This window comes from Numida meleagris, chromosome 5, assembly GCF_002078875.1.
Source record: "Numida meleagris isolate 19003 breed g44 Domestic line chromosome 5, NumMel1.0, whole genome shotgun sequence".
Classification (NCBI taxonomy): domain Eukaryota; kingdom Metazoa; phylum Chordata; class Aves; order Galliformes; family Numididae; genus Numida; species Numida meleagris.
This window is the reverse complement of record NC_034413.1, coordinates 3,743,253-3,760,459: the sequence shown is the minus strand read 5'-3', so window position 1 is coordinate 3,760,459 and position 17,207 is coordinate 3,743,253. Positions and strand designations below refer to the sequence as shown.

At 40.7% G+C, this 17,207-nt stretch overlaps 1 long non-coding RNA gene across 1 annotated transcript; it reads right to left on the bottom strand.

The window, feature by feature from the left end:
• LOC110400097 lies at positions 13,745 to 17,207 on the bottom strand. Its single transcript, XR_002439628.1, has 3 exons — positions 16,465 to 17,207; positions 15,686 to 15,783; positions 13,745 to 14,878 (listed from the first exon to the last, which is right to left on the bottom strand). It is a non-coding gene; the product is annotated as an uncharacterized LOC110400097 (long non-coding RNA).

Below are 17,207 nucleotides of genomic sequence, written 5' to 3'. Positions count from 1 at the left end.
TTAAATGATATATGAGAAAAGAAAACAATAACTGGCCTATCCCTAGTAGCTATCCTCAGCTGTCAAGGCTTTGGGAGGTGGTCACAGGGGCCATGTCCCTCCCACAGCCCCCGTACACTCATGGGAGGCTGCTTTGTGCCTCCTCCCTTTAATTGCAGCATGCTGTTGGTGCGTGGCCCTGCAGACTTCACCGAGACCAACCTCCCATTGATTTCCATCCGCAGTTACGCATAGAGTGGAAAGCTGCTCCTTGGTGGAAGGGCTCAGGAGATTAGAGGGAGCAGAAAGGTACAATTGTGAGATTGCTTCAAAAAAAAGCCACGCAGAGATATCTGTGCCATGTTCTCCACTGGCTGCAGATCAGGGTCCCTCTGATGGATCTGCCAGCTTTAAAAAACAACCCCAACCTGGTTGCCTCAGCAGGTAACCTATAAAAAAGGTCTTAATAGGAAAATCTTAATAACAAAATCTTCACCTGGGTACTCATACAGTGCCCAGTATAGCTTTCAGTCTCATTTGGTACATATCATTTGAACAATTCTGTAGAGCTGAGTGGAGAGAAAATCACTTTTGTAGTACACTACAGGCTGGATTCCGCTGTGTTTTCTAAGTAACTTTCACAAAGTTCTGTTATTTTCCTCCTTATTAAATTTTAAAACAGTAAAAAAAAAAAAAGAAGGTAGATAGATAGGATGGAAAGGTTAGGATGCCTCCTGCCTACCCTCAATCCCCTTTTTAGGATTTCTGAATCATGAAGAGATGAAAATTGTCCCAAAGCTCCAAAAATTGAGAAATCAAGAATAATAATTACTTGGTTGTCACTGCTATGATTTTAGTAATAATCAATTCATAAAACAAGTTGCATCAAGAAAGTGTGTCCTCCTCATAATCTCTTAAAATTATTTTCAGGTAAAGACCTATTGGTTTCAAAGGCTTTACACTTATACTTTGATTGGCAAAAGACTTGCAACCAATTCTGACCTTAACTCTGTAATCATTTGTCTCCAGAAAAGCCCACAAGACAAAGGTAAGTTAACGTAAGGAAAGAAATGTTAATCTCCTTCATACCTTGCAAAAAGCATCCACTGCTGAAGTTTCCCACCATCAATTCAAAACCTGGATAGGTAACTCGGGGAACGGTTTCACCCCAAAGTCAATATATTTGGGGTAGTACTTCAGGTGCTGGCGTGCAGAGCCTCGCCTTAGCCCCACTCACTGGCATATCACAGCTGCAAGGAAAATGTTAATCTAATGTTAATCTCATTGTCACCTGCTTTGTAAATGCAAGATTTAATAGAATGAAGATCAGTAAGAGCCATGTAAATAAAAAATCTTCAGCTCAGCTATCCAGTTCAGTTATAAAACTACAGCATAAATACAGTAAAATACACACACAAATATAGTCATGGGATCTAAGTTTTGCCAACACTGTGTTCAAGGTTAGCCATTAGTCATGCTACATTGTCTACCTCATCTTAACCATTGGACTTGTTAGGCTTAATGTAATTTTCTCAGGTGCAATAAGTAAAAAGACCCCATTCAATTCTTGTTTCTTACAAAATTCAAGTCATTTGGATGACTTCGTTGTATCCCAAAGGGATATTAGAAAGCAGGTAATCAGTGAGCTTAAGAGGGTAAAATACATTGTACCAAGATGTGATGTGTTTTACTAAGACCATTCCTATGTAAGCAAATTAGAATGGGGTGATGGCTGAAGTCCACAGGTGTTGTCAGTTTATACACTGGGCTGCTGCCAAGCCTGTGGGATGTTTGCAGGCTGAAAAACCCAACCCCAGAGGGGTTTCACATTTTCAATCCACTATTCCAATAGAGAAAAATAACTGCCCAGAAAATAAAATAAAATAAAAGCTACTGTTAGAATGACTGGTAAAAGGTGGAGAAGAGTATAGCATCAGACTGTGCATCACAGTCAGTCCCTGGCTGATATATGTGTCACCGTGAGCAATAAATCTCTCCCCTTGTTCGCGTTTAAAACTTTGTCTTTCTTTCATTGTGCCTTTCTTCCAGAATTAATCTCATAGCAGAGAATAAACATAATTTCCCCTTACTTACATCAGACCTCTGACACACTGTCATATTTCTTTCATCTAAAGCAAGCGGGAGCTGTACATGCTGGCGCTTGACAAACTGACTCCATATACAAATAAAAATAATACCCTAACATTTCCGGATGACATTTTATGAGATACAGAAATATAATACTGTGGCTCATTAAGTGCTAGCTATTCAGCTGAGTTCTTATGGCAAGACTTCCTGAAATGTACGTCTAAGTGATGAATGTAGCTATGACTAACTACATGTCTGCTGAGCATTATATGTACAGCACAACGCGTTCACTCCAGTGAGTTAGAATAACGATGGCAAACGTAATGCACAATGCTTCATTATCTCCGATTGTGAGTCGGAACCGTTCTCTTGTCAAACGTCAGTGTGAGGGTGTGCGCGAGGGGTGGAGTTTCCATTTGTTATTTAAATGTGTTTGAAAAATGTTGTAAATTACAGCTACAACGTGTGCCCAAAATATGGAACTGCATGTGCAAAGCTTGTGCAGCTGCTTAGGCAATATGCAGTTGTCTCTTGGGTGGTATCTGCAATCCATATGCAATATCTATTTCTCACATGCATGTTCAATTAACATTTTCTTCCTATCTTGTAAGTTTGGCAGGCAGAACACTGGCAGACAATTAAGAGTACTTAACCCACTATGTCCTTTTGCAGGTTCTGAGCTTTTCTTGCTGCTCATTTTACAGCTATGTATTATTTATACGATTTCAGAGCCATAATTGTGAACACCATTCTGTATTACATTTTTTAACCCAGTTTGGAGGTGAAGATTTAGGTAACTCCATTTAGCAAAATGCATAAGAGACTGAAATGAGTTTATTAAATAAATAATAAGCACCAAATCCACTCCTGACATAAATCGACTTAACTATTGTTTCAGCTGGTAATTTGGTCCCATTAGATAACTATATTCAGTTTTTATAGATCTGACTTCTAGCTGTGTAAGGCCATGCCTTCAAAGGTATTTACACAGGGCATGATGTAAACAGGATTTATTGGGTTCCTTGTGAGTATAAGCACCCTCTTGCAGTGTTAGGCAGCGATGAGAACCATCTCTAAATAAGGTCTATCCCTACTGCTACCCCTTTTGGAGGGTAAAAGATCCGCAAAACTATGTTTCTGATGGCCCCAAACCATACTTTTCACAACCTCAAATTTCATTTCTGAAAGAATCAAGCCTAGACAACTTAAAAGTCCCAGGCAATTCCCTATGAAGCTGAGGACTGCTGCAGCAGTACCACGTGCATCACATTATCCCAGAGCAGCTGAGTGAGGGTGGAAAGGACCTCTGGAGATCATCTTGTCCACCTCTCCAGAGGCAATCCCTACCTCACGCTGCCACCTCAGTTTTCCCAGTGCATCTGTTTGTTCTACAGTAGTGCTGGAAGATGTTACCAGTCCGCATCAAAAATAAAGTCTTCCTGGAAATTAATTGAAAAGAAATATTAGGGGCAACCACCTTGGACTTGACTTCAAAAGCAGCTGCCTCAGTACAACTTCAAAGGTTGCCAGACTGAGTCAGAAATGTGACTGGGAAGCTTGGGGCCAGAAAGCTTGGGAACCCTTATCCTTACTTTGTTGCTGTTGCAACGATGTGTATTACCCTAGCTGCAGTGGTCATTTTCCTAATAACCTATTTCCACATCAGGAGATCACCAGATCTTTCAGCTGTCCACTTACCCCCAATAGAGAACATTTCTCTGGAGGTCCAGTAGCTGTCACAGAAGAGTCTGAGTCTCCACAAACAGCACAGCCTCTGGAGAAGAGGCCTTGTTGGCTTGGGAAGGCTTAAATGGTTTTCAGGTGGGATGTGTGGGAAAGCCTCACACTGATGGCCTGAAACCAGCTCCACCTGAGTGAGTCTTGCCTTGGGAGGCAGCCTGATTCTTAAAGACAGGGAGGCTCACGTCATTTGTGTGAAGAAAGTTTTTTCTGGATTTATTTGCCTAAATTCTCATAGTTCCTTTACCACCCCCTAATACTGAAGAAAGGCTCTGAGGTCTCTAAGCATCTTGTCTTGCCCCTTGTTACGTGTGCGGTGAATCCTTTGAAATGGCCCATTGGAAATTGCTCATTTTCCACTGCTCCCAGGACTATCTTCTCCTTCATCTTCTTCTGATCAAATGAAATTTAGGTTCAAAACCAGAGATATCACGCCTACGTCAGCTTGCTGCTACTTGGCCCTAAAAATCTCAGTATATTACTGCACACCATGTTCAGCACAGAAAGCTCAGATGGGTGGATCCTGTGGTGTTTGCTTTAGGAGGCCCTAGGTAGTGAGCTCTAAACATAAGCTTCTGTGTTTGTAGATTCAGGGACTATATAAGCTACTCGAGCCTGAACAGGTGAGACAGAAATAACATTTTAGCCTTAAATTTATTTTTTTTAATTTGCATTTTATGCTTTAATTCAGAGCACTAATTATATGTCAAAATCTCTGATGGATGAAGTTTCTCTATGAAAACCGTCCTTCTCAAATAGACAGCTGTCCTTGTTAGGAGGTACAAAAGTTTACATGGAGATAAGAGCTGCTGCAGTCTTTGTAAAATGTCTTCTTCTTACCTATAGTCGTGACGTGTGTCATGTAAGTATGTATTTAGAATTGTTGGTTTTTAAGCAAATGATGCTGATCTAATGAACTAGAGAGGATGCTATGGTTTCTGATATGTCTATATTTATAACAAAGATGGTTAGCCCTAGAGACTGTAAGTGCACTTCAGAACTTTGTGTGTTGAGAAGCAAATGTGTCAGCTGTATGACAGCATGCACGCGTGGTAATTACATAGTAAAATATGTTTGTTTTGTTGAAGAAGATTGTACATGGTTACAACCCAAAGGCCTGAGTCCACCTGGCTGATTAACAATCCTCAAACATATGTTAGGAAAAGGATCTCCTTTTGGAGTTTATCGAATGCTGGGAAACTGTTTTCTCAGCACTGTAGTTATGAAATTACAGCTTTGAAGCAAACCTGTTTTTAAAGGTCATAGAAATAGCAAAAAGGAAATGGAGAGCCTCCATCCTCCATCCTGGGATTTGATCCAGCAAGATCATTCTCCTAAGGAAGAAGGAAACAAATGCTTTCAAATGTCGTGCCAGTGCATCCTAGCAGGATGCCAGTGGGAACACAGTGTGACCCAGTGTGCAGACGTGGCCGTGTCCGTTTCTTTGTTGACCACCAAGAAAGTCCTTTTCAGTCATTTTGACTGAGTCCTGGAACACAATTGAAAAACCAACCTCATGGATTTAAAGTGGTTTGCATTGCCTCTCTGACCACAAAATCCTACCTGCATCAGCCACAGTGTATGGTGGGTCATTGATACTAGAAACCATAGGGCTTCCCAGATTATAATGTTTGAAAAATCGTTATCACAAATTGCCTTGGAAAATAGAAATAGAGAACTAAAAGGTGCCTTGATTTACCTTTATTTCTACACAGAGCATTTTTGTAAACCTTGAATTTTTTCATATTCTTCTTATGTTCTTAACATCATTTTAGGATTGAAAAATCTCATATACTTGGCAATCATTAATCATTCCCTTCTGACTTCTTGCAGGAATGTGATGTATTACCAGTCTTAATAGATGCAGTTAAATCTTTTCTTCTAGATAAGATTATTAGATGATTATTTGCTTTAAAAAAAAAGTCAAAAGGAAAAAGTTAGGGACTCTTTTTTACTAACCCTTCCTGTAAGGGCAGTGGGATTCCTTGGATGAGTAAGGACCATCCATAGGATAAGAGGTATAAAATGGTCTGGCCTGTGTATTTAAACCTTTTTGGTTTGTTTTGAGTTATCAAAAATACATGGTTTCCTATTTCTTAGCACCTAGTCAGTCTGCAGAAAGATAGTTCTGAAATAGCATTAATAATAAATGCTGTAGGTAGAGCATGTTTCAACTATATTATTATAAATATAATTTATTGCATTTTACATTTTTTGTATAACAATGAGCTGTAATTTCAGGGGCTATTTATACGGGGAAAAAAGGCAATATGAAAACATGGGTAGAGTGATGCACAGACCAACTTGTAACAACAAAATGCTCAAGAATTCCATGGGTTAAAATGAACCATGGAACTCTGGTGTCCCAAGTAAGCTAAACTGTTATCATTTCCCAGTGTATATTTCAGAGATACATATTCTTTCACGTACGGACAGAAACGTAAAATTCTGTTGTATTAACACAATTGAAAGGAATACAGGACAATAGATTTTAATCCTGACTTCAGATTTTTGACTAAGGGGCCTGTGCTGCCTATTCTGTTTACAATGGCTTGTGCTTTGTGAATACATATCAGATGTTGTAATATATTTTTGTTACATAAAGTTAATGGTTAATACAAAGTAACATATACATAAATACGTACTATATATGTATATTGTGATTTTGTTATATTTACTGTTAATGAAATGTGATTATGATTAAATGACTTCGTGTGAGCTATTTTTTTATATAAAACTTCACATTTTTAAAAGTCTGTTTCATTTCATTGTTGCAAAAGTCAAGCCTGCAAAGCCATGGCAATGATTTGACCCGATCATTGATTTCCAAAACTCAGCTGAAGTCAAAGTCAATAAAGTCAACTGCAACAGAATATTACTTCAGTGTGCTTACGAGCAACACAAAGGGGAAATATTTAGAGAACCTTAGTATGTTTTCCATTTATCTAGTCATGATACATTTGGTCTTTCCACTTTCCTTGATACCTTGAACACAATGCATTGAAATGGACACAGATATCCCCAGACTTCTTCCTGCGATCTCTAGACAGAGATTTGAGCTGATGATTAAATTCCATCCCAGTGCATAAATGAGGACTCTTAATGACAATTTTCTTCCCCTGTGGGTGTAGAAAAGCAGAAGGGACCTCCAGAAGAGCTCAAAATTCTCAGACATTGAGTAATTTCACATGTAACCAATACAATTACTTTGTGCTATGCTGTTGGTTCCCACATGCCCCTTTATTTGAAACTGCTCTGCACTCGGTTTCTGTCTATCTTTTGGTGTGCCTGCTTTCCCCTCTCACACAGGCAGACAGTGCTGTAAAGATGCTCTGTGTGTGTGTTTGTGAGCACTGGTACTGAGATACAATTATCTCAGAAAGCCATGCAGGGCAGGATGGGGAAAATAATTTATTCATGTTCGGCTCACGGCCACATTAATTTATACTGAGGTCAATGCAGAAAGAAAGCTCCAGATGTCAATTTAGAGCATGAAAACACAGTCTGACTGGTCAGCCCAGGCAGTGGTTTTCATAGAATCATGAAGGTTGGAAAAGACCTCTCAGATCCCCAAGCCCAACCCCAGCTCACCCCACCATGCCCACTGCCCACGTCCCTCAGTGCCACATCTCCACTCCCTGGGCAGAGTGGTACCAATGCCTCACCTCTCCTTCTGAGAAGGAGAGGTTGTGAGCCGCTGACTGGTTTATGGGCCATCAGATCACATCAAGCTGAACAAAACAGGTGTTATATCACTGTGTGTGGATGTTTGCATGGTTCTCCAGCAGACGTGTCCAGACGCGCCATGCAAACAGTGCAGAAACACCCTTATTAGCGTCATTTACTCAACTCATCTGTTAGCATCCCTCTCCCTCTATTCCCAATGTATTTTTTGACTCTAATGAAAAATACAATTAAAGGAAGCAAATCAAACACAATTATCTAGCAGTAAGCAAGCAGCTAGCCGTGTTTAGCATTGTACGAACAGAAGGGAAAAGCATTCCAGAGACAAAGGGGATTACACAAATACTGTCCAGGATTGCTCACGTGGGGTCCCATGGTCTCCACAGGGCACAGAAGATAGGCAGGGTGCTGGCTCCAGGTCAGGCTCTCCCTTGGCACCTCTCTTGCAAGAGACATCCCTCCACATTATCACCTACGCCACTCAGTCCTCAAACCACCACTCCGAAGCTGTCATCATTTAAATGGACTCAAGAAGGATCAACATATTTTAAGTACATTTTCTATTTCTTGTTCAGTCTAAGACCTGCCAGTAACCATAAACATTTCACGGAGACTTTTAGGAAATCCTGTGTCTTGATTGCTTAGGAAGACAATTTTCTTTACACCTTCTCAATAAATTAATGTAATCTGCTCTGCTGAACATGGACTTGCATGAGAGCCTTCATCCCTGTTTAAGAGAGTCTATGTTGTAGGCTGTTTTTCCAACAACAAGCTTTGCCTCTCTGCCAGTGGCAGCATGTCATGCCTAGTGCTTAGAACTGTATTTCCAGTCAATAGAGACGTGCATTTCCAGAAGGCAGTTCAGAAACCTCATGCTGGACACAGTAAGAAACCTATGTAATTGGTATGACCTGATTTTGGAACGTCTTCTGATAAATTTGCTGAAAGTGCTTCAGCCAAAGCTTGTTTATAATATTCAAAATGCTGCTGTACAAGCCCGGCACTCAGTTTCTGTCTTTTGTTATACTTCTGCTGTAAGCATGAGTAATCCCAAACTGTTGAAATTCTCATGGGACCATAAGGAAGTATTTAAAGTAAAATGGGACAGCAGATGACAGCAGTAGATTCTTAAGAGAGAATCTGAAGCAGCCTGATGGGTGGGACATTCTACCAAGTAAAGTCTTGGATTGGGAGAAACCAGGCTATCAAATTCCCTGTTTGCCCTCACGAAGCATAAACACCAGATTTACAATCTGGCTGATGGCTAATCTGCCATAGAATCAAAAATAACTCTAACAGAATCATTTCCAGCTGCTGTGCTTTGGAGTGGAGCAAAGAAAATAATTGTTAAAGAAAATATTGTAGCAAATTGGGCATCTGGGGCTCCTGCCCTCAGGTGGGCTCAGTTAAAACAAATCCAGCACCAGTACATGATAACCCCAGTGATGGCTGCTCCACAAATCTATCCTCTCCATACTATTTCAATTTTATGATTCCCGCTATTAGATTAATCTCTGTAATATCTCTGCTGCAAACCTTGGTGCAAACTCTGTATATCTCGATCTATTTTATGCATGTGTAGTTAGGACAGGAAACACTTTAATGGGTGAGAATTTGAAGAGTTTAAGCTCTATTTATGAGACACTAAAAACATAAAGGAAACTTTCAGAGGGAAGAAGAAAGTTCCCCAGTTCTTTTCTCCTGCAAAACGCCCTTGAAGTGGATAAACACTTGCACAATAGGACACTTCATGCACACTGGCACAATTAAGTTGCATTGTTTCCAAGCTGCTGATAAATCAAGAGTAAATGTCACATGATATTTTTTTGAAAAGACTTCAGGAGATGATGAAATAGGAAAAAAAAGATATTAACCCACATTTTCAAAACTTTGCTTACCAAAAATTTGGTTAAAATCTTAGCTTTTTTGTCTCTCAACACTCTACAGTAGTAAGCCTAAGACGTTATTTCATAAATAATATATACATGACATACAACATTTATGTTATCCATAAACTTTTAGCTGAATCCCTGATAGACTGCAGCATTTTCAGTGTTATTTTTAAGCCAACTTGGGAAAGAGAGTTAAGTATCCCTGAATGTGGAGGAGTTCTGTTAGGCTGCCTTAGCTGTTGGAAAAGACCTCTCGGATCCCCAAACCCAATCCCAGCCCATCCCCACCATGCCCACTGCCCACATCCCTCAGTGCCACAGCCCCACGGTTCTGAACACCTCCAGGAACAGTGACCCCACCTCTTTATGGGTATGGGGACAAGGCTCCTGCCCACACCACGTGCCACAGCCCCAGGACAGAGCTGCTGCTGACTCTCTCCCCTTTCTCCTCGTTCAGCCCAAATCCAGCCAGGCACTGCTCTGAGCAAAGCACAGCTCTCGTGCTGATGTTGCTTGTCAGATCTGCCTCTCAGCAATTTCAGATGCTAAAAAATCCAGGATATTCTGGAGGTCAGAATAGTAATTACGAAATACAGGTGCTTAAAAAATTGACAATTACCTCAATTGTTATCAAAAGGTGTTTTGCTAGACAAAGATCCTCCTGCACAGTGGGGATTCAGAGGGAGAGGATGCCACGAGAGTCAACAGCCAACATGATCAAAATTTCAATAGCGGAATAAATCAGAAGCTGAGAACAAACCCTCAATTTTCTGAAGCTCAGGCCCGAGTCCTTTCCAAAGTCAGACACAAGAGGAGGAGACAGAGCAGCACTTTGCTGAGCTGACTATTTAGGTGCATGCTTTGTCACTACTGAAAATTATTATTTTACCACTATGAGAAAACAATAACAACACACAAACTCAGTCCGTGTAAAGGTCTTGATACATAAAATCACAATTTGTTCATTTTCAGAAGACTTCTCTCTCCTTCATTTTTTCTGATACAAAGAGTGCTTTCAGTGCTTCATCTGTCCTTGTTTAATCCATTTCAGAAATATCTGTGCACCACAAAACATTGCTGTTGATCTCATTAAGTGTCTTCTAACAACTGCAGGTTTTAAGCAAGCTAAAGACAGAAGCTGGCTGAAACAAAGCCTGTAGTGCAAAGGAACAAGAGAAGAAATGCTCAGGAGTATGGTAACGACGTGCCATGATAGAAGGGAAAAGCAACAGAGCAGCAGATGGTAGCTACATCTAAAGGAAAATGTAAATGATGCTGAAGTGAGACAGTTCTCTTAATAATAGTGTATTTAGCAGCAGGTAGATGCTCCTCCTAAGGAAGCACTGCTCAGGAATTCAAAGGCATGCATCCTGTATAGGAGGGACGTCGCAGGCTTCTTTGGTTGACACCTGACATCGTCAATCGCTGTGTACTGCAGGGCCTGCCCATCACCTTTCTGGCCATCTTTATGGTTTTGCTAAAAATACACGATATGACAGATTTAATGCTTGCCATCGGTAGTCACACAAAACATCACCTCGTGCTTGATAGCCATAGCATGGCTATTTGCCACGTAGCGTTTGCATTGTAGCCTAAGTCGTAGGTGCCCTCTAGTTCAGCGGGGAAATGAAACATGAACACTAAAAGCCAACAAAAATAGAATTTTAGGACTTGCTCCCAGGCAGGTGGCTGAGCATCGTCATAAAATGAAATAAAATCTGGATGAGTGCAACGCAAAGAACAGGTCGGCCTGGTTTCCCACATCTTTGCCTGCACCAGAACCTGAAAGGGGAGAGGAGCTGGGCAGGGCAAAGGAGAGGTTTTGTAGGAGAGCAGAAAGCAAGGCATGCATGCAGCGTGCATGTTTCATCAGCAGAAGCTGCACGCCAGGTCTCATGAACTGCTGGAGGAAGCACAGGCCAGCTGCCTAACAGCCTGTGTCCAGCTAAGGATTACTGGGTGTGGATAAGCACAGTTAATAATTTTCTTTGTTTTGCTCAAATTGTTCTAAGTCTGGAACCAGCAAAGTATGAGACCGCTCTGTAGAGCCAGGGTGTATTTGTACAAAGATATTTCCAGTCATGCTGTATTTCTCCATTGCAATGCAAAAGATAGAAGAGGCGGGGAAAAATATCTATGCATTTTTCATATATATACACTTACATATTTATATGCAATATAAATATGTATGTGTTTTACAAATGTATTCCTCCAGAAGGTACAAAAAAGGCAATAAAATCTATTATCTGCTAAAAATTACTCCATTATTTTAATAAAAATATTAATATTTTTCAAGTATAATTACTTTCACTTCTCCTGTGTACAGAATAGAACAGATAACCAGCAAATAGAATAGAAACCAGCAAATACTGCTGACAGCCAATGCTGAATATATTTAGGCAGAGAGAGAATCATCTGAATGTCTGATTACTTTAAGTTTCTTGCTCCTCTTGCTTTTGGCCAAGTTGCCTTGACTTTTTCCATATTTTTACTTATAGAAGTGAGCGGTGAGTTTGAGTCTGTGGGACTTTGAAGACACTGACTGAGCCTTTCTAATGTTACACTCTGTAAAAACCCCAAGTTACCTGCGTGTTCCAAAATCCCCATTGGTGATGAGGATTTCCCAGAGGGAGGTGAGCATTCAGCATTGCCCGCACAGCTTCCAGGCTCACGCTCCTTGCACCGAGCATCCTCAGCCCACCTGAGATCAACACCCTGGTAAGCTTTGCTTTAAGCTCAAGACTTTCAGTGCATGGTCCTTATGCTGCGTTTCCTCTTCCACCTCATCTTTACATGCCCCATGCCACGACATGCCTGTGGGCTGATGAGATATTGCTTCTTAGCCTGTATGTTTTGCTTCTTCTAATAGATGCAGGTGCACGCATTGCTGAAGTGCTTTCCCCAGGAGCCCACAGCTCTTAATCATCCTATTAAAATGATTGTGTATTTGCTATAATTTTCACATTAAAATTATCTGTGTTGGCTGCATATACAGAGCTGTTCAAACTCCGTGTTGGGAGCGGCTGATTGAATTGAGCCCTGTTTGCTGTTTATAAATGGTCCCCTGCTAGTTCACAGCTTTATGGAGCTGTTGTCATCAAAGTGATACATTTCAGATATTTTGGGCTGGAGGGGCACAACCAGCGCTGCTCACAGCACACGCTCAGACTCTGAAATGTAACGGGGCACCTTCCAAACTGGTTTGCCCATATCTAGCACATCACCCGGTGCCTACTGCATTCCAGTGGGGTACCTGAGATCTCCTGATTGTAACTGCGTTCGGTCCTCTGTGTATGTAGAGCCTGAATGTGGCTGTCCTTCCACACTGTGTTTGTCAGCTTTCCGGTCCAACTGTGCATGAAAAAAGGGAGCTTCCGGGCAGCTGTTAATGTCACTGGATGTAATTGCTTTAAGTATCCTTCTTGCCCAGGCACAGTGGGTAGATGTGTAAGTGCTGCTCCTGCCTCAGAGCAAGGGGATGAAGACGACAACCTCAGATACCTTCTGATACTTAGAATCACAGGATCATTAAGGTTGGAAAAGACCTCTCAGATCACCAAATCCAACCCCAGCCTGCCACTGACCACGTCCCTCTGTGTCACATCCCCACAGCTCTGAAACACCCCCAGGGATGGAGACCTCACCACTCACTGGGCAGATGTGCCAATGCATCACCACTCTTTTGGAGAAGTTCTTCCTAATATCCAACCTGAACCTTCTCTGAGACAGATTCAGCAATAAGAAAAAATGTTTGCTATCACACTGATCACGAAGACCTCTCCTGCTCTGTTGTTTGCTTTTAAATCATTTAGCTTGTTTGTTTTTTTTTTAATCAGCAAAGAAACTTGGTTGGTTTTTTTGCCCTGTTGTAAGAAATATGCATACACGTGGGCTATTTCAAGGACTCTCTAAGTTTAGGAAGACTTCTACTTAGGATTGCTTCAGGGAAACTTCTAATCCAGAAATACAATACCGTTTCAGAATGAGTCTCCTAAATTTTCCAAAATGCATTTGCTTATAACATGCAGATACACGCATTGTTAAAGTTTGAAAATTGTGGTACATTATTCCAAAGGCACCGGCAGTGAACTGAATTCCAAATGCTGCTCTGAACACTACTGCCACCATCCCCTCCCCTTCCACTTTGCATTCACGGGAGAAAACTTGATGGAGATAAGCACTGGAGATGCTTCTCAGTTTATTTGTACATGAAGCACTGTCTGCCTGAGCACAGGAGGAATGAAAAACAAGAAATCTTTTCCTCACTCCCGAATCTCTTTCCTCTCACTTCCTCTCCCTCTGGGATGTTTTGCATGAGCATGCTGCCAGTGTGCTCCTTTCAGGCTTTTTCTTGTTTTTCCTTTTTTTTTTTTTTTTTTGGTGTGTGTGTCCCTTCCACTGTTTCTCTCGCTGTCATCTACACCGTTACAAGTCAGTAAGGACTGGCTGATGGAGGCAGGTACTGCTGAATTTTAGGGAGTTTTCTCTACAACTCATAAATGTACAGTACTGGATGTGCCAGTTATCTGTCCCAGTCCTCACATTCCCTTACAGTGCCACCTGCTTCTGTTGGAACTGTGAAGCTGCTCTCCCTCTTGCAGCAATACAGCTATGGAAGTTGGTGGCACTGTCTGTGGCAGAAAGGTTGGAACTTGATGGTCATTGGGGTCCCTTCCAACCCAAGCCATTCTATGATTCTATGAAGTAATGAGTGAAAAGCAAAATATCCTCACAACAGTATCGAGCCAATATCTTCAAGTTTTCATTCTGGCTCATGCAGAGTCATGAGTTCAGCTTAAAAATTATGAAATTACAGGGAAAATATAATTGAGGACAATGGTATTCGGCCATGGTTTCTCCAGCTTGCAGACATCTGATTTGGGGCTTTCCTTTACAACTTTCAAGTCTAGAAATTTCTTTGAAGAAAAAAAAAAAAAGAAAAACCCAAAACAAAACACGTGAGATTCTTCAGGGAGATTTCCAGCACACCTATCAGTGTTGGCAGCATTTCATCAGAACTCAAGTTACATGTTATAACATATATATGTATATGTTGACAGGAGCACCCACAACGTGTGGATCCTGTTACAAATATCCAAGTGGCCATGGGTCACAAGTTCTTACACTACAGAAAATCATCATACTTTGCACTGGGAGTCAGATAAATACAAAAACTCTTCATAAGCCGTGACCAGGAGCCATGATAAGAAATCCAATGCAGCAAAATGCTTCCAGGCAATTTTATCTTGATGCCAGTAGATTTGGGATGGCTTCAACAGGTATTTGTTCTCGTTGGCACCTTAAAGCCTCTTTATAACCTGACTAAATAAAAAGCCTAGCCAAGATACTAGATATTTCATGATAACATTTTCAAATGCAGAGTTCACAGGAGACTTTGGGGTTTTCTTCAGCAGCTTTTCCCCCTGTTTTAGAGAGTGGCAGCGATGGTGAAACCATTATTTTACATCTTGAGTTGTTAGGCTAAAGCTTGATCACTGAAACAAATTCAATGAGACATAATCAGGAAAGCTGATAAATACTACAGACTCCCACACTCTGCTCTGATTGTTACTATAATAAGGCTACATCTGTACAGTTTGGCTTTCCTAATGTCAAGCAATTGGCAGCTCTGTAGCATTGATGCCCCCTGAGGGCTGCCTGTCCTCATAATTTTTTCTGTCTACTGCAAGTAAGCATATGAAGTGTATGCTGCACACCCACACAACAGCACATAAACACACATATCAGTATTGTCATGGGTCATAAAAGATGCATTTCTACTCTACCATTTCTAACATCCTTATTTGCTTCTTCTTCCCCATCCAGACTTAATTTTTTCCCCCCAATATTATACTTTTATTTTAAATTTAGAATGGATTATCTCAGCAGTGTCAGTAGTTCATGCTATTTTTATAATATCTTTCTAGAAACTGATCTCTTCCCCCTAGATTCTCAATTGAAGGACAGTGGTAATTTAGAGCTGTGCATGTGCCTGGCATAGACCAAGCATTTGGCACAACAGGAGGTGGATGGAGCCCTGGCTTGGCTTATTTTGTGTGAGTTTTGCTGACTGTCCATCTTCCCGCCATGAAAAGGTTATAACACCATTTTCTCTTTCACACCAAACATGAAATTCATGTGAAATCATTAACTCATTGATGGAATTCTTTCTTGACCATCCAGCTTCCTAGCCCGACCTTTTACTGGCTCTATTCCTGCAGCTCCTCTTCCCTCCCACCAGATCCTAAAATTCAGAGTCATTTCCTGTTATTTGAAAAATTACAGTTATCAGGGAGAAATACCTGCTTCTGCATTCTCTGGTTTGTATTGGAAATCTGGAAAAGCCACCTCTGCAGCTGGTCTTTGTTGGACATCTCAATGAATGTCAAGAGCAGACTATCTGAAAAGTCGGGAGCAGGAATCATTTTAGAGTAAATTTGTATGGTCAAAATGTATGGTGAAAAAGGTGAGAAGAAGCATCTCTTCTCACCCAGCATTAATGAGACATTTTCAGAAACTGGGAGACTCTTGTTCTTCATTGTCTCCAGAGTTAGTGCCAGTAAGCCTCCAAACAAATTGTCAAGTGAAATTCCCCGTCCTGAACTGCATATTGCATTTGAATTTCAGTCTAACAACAAATCACCCAACAGTCAAACAATTAATAATACATCTGAGGAGAGTGATAATCTGAAAAGAGCTCTCAGGAGGCCCATACTGCTTTAAGAATGATAGACTGCTTCTGAAGCCGAGGTGAAAATTCATCAATTAATTTTGTGAACATTTTCATTAGTGAGAAACTGATTTTATACTGCTGGATTTTCTCCAAGTCATGTATGTTCTGCATGTTACCTAATGCTGAAGGTGGCACAGTTATTGAGAATACAGTGTTATCAGTACATGAATCAGTACACTCTAAACGATTCAGATTCATTAAATTTGTCCCTAGTAACATTTTTGGGCAAAAAAAAATGGCATAAAGCGTGCAATGAAATATTACTACAAAATTTCAGTAAAATGCAAGAATACCTTAAGATTTCACATTCAATAAACATGCTTTAGGATTTAAAGTGCCATAGCTTACAGTTTCTGTTGGAGCTGTTGACTCGACAGCCTTGGTCCTTCGGTGCAAGCACAGGGGTGCCAAAACATTGCCAGGAAGCATTATGTTTATTAGAGCAGCTCTAGATGCCATTCATTGCCAAATATGTAAAAACAAGCTTTTGCGTTTGGGCAGATACAAGAAAAATATAGACAAATGTAGGTTGTTTTTCTGTTTCCACCCCACTCCTTTCTAGGTTATACTGTAAATCTACCAATTCTGCTTCTGAGGGCCTGATCCAGCCTTGAAGCCACTTGACGTGAGTTGCTTTAGAGCTGTGGTATACTTCTGGAAGACAGCTAGAGTAATGACTCAATTCACCTGCCAATTAGAGGTCTCAGAACACTGTTACAAATAAGAATGTAATTTTAAATCCCTTTACATTAACAAAAACCAACAACACCTGAAGCCATGTAATCAGATCCAGGTCTTTGTGGTAAGAAATAGATCTCAAATTTAAATCCCTCTGGTCTATTCAAGTAAGATTCTGCTGTCATTGATCCTTATTAACCTAGGTATTGAATTTCTGTCACACCTAAAACATGAAAAGTAATTCCATTTTTCATATCTTTGCTTTCTGACAATAAGGCTGGCTGGATTTTGTTAGATCTTTAACTGGTGATTTACCCTGAGTGCTCTTTTCTGTTGCTCGTGAGGAGGTGCTGAGTTAATGAAAGTGATTGTGGTGTTGACATAAGTGGTATATTGAATTCTGGAAAGCAGCT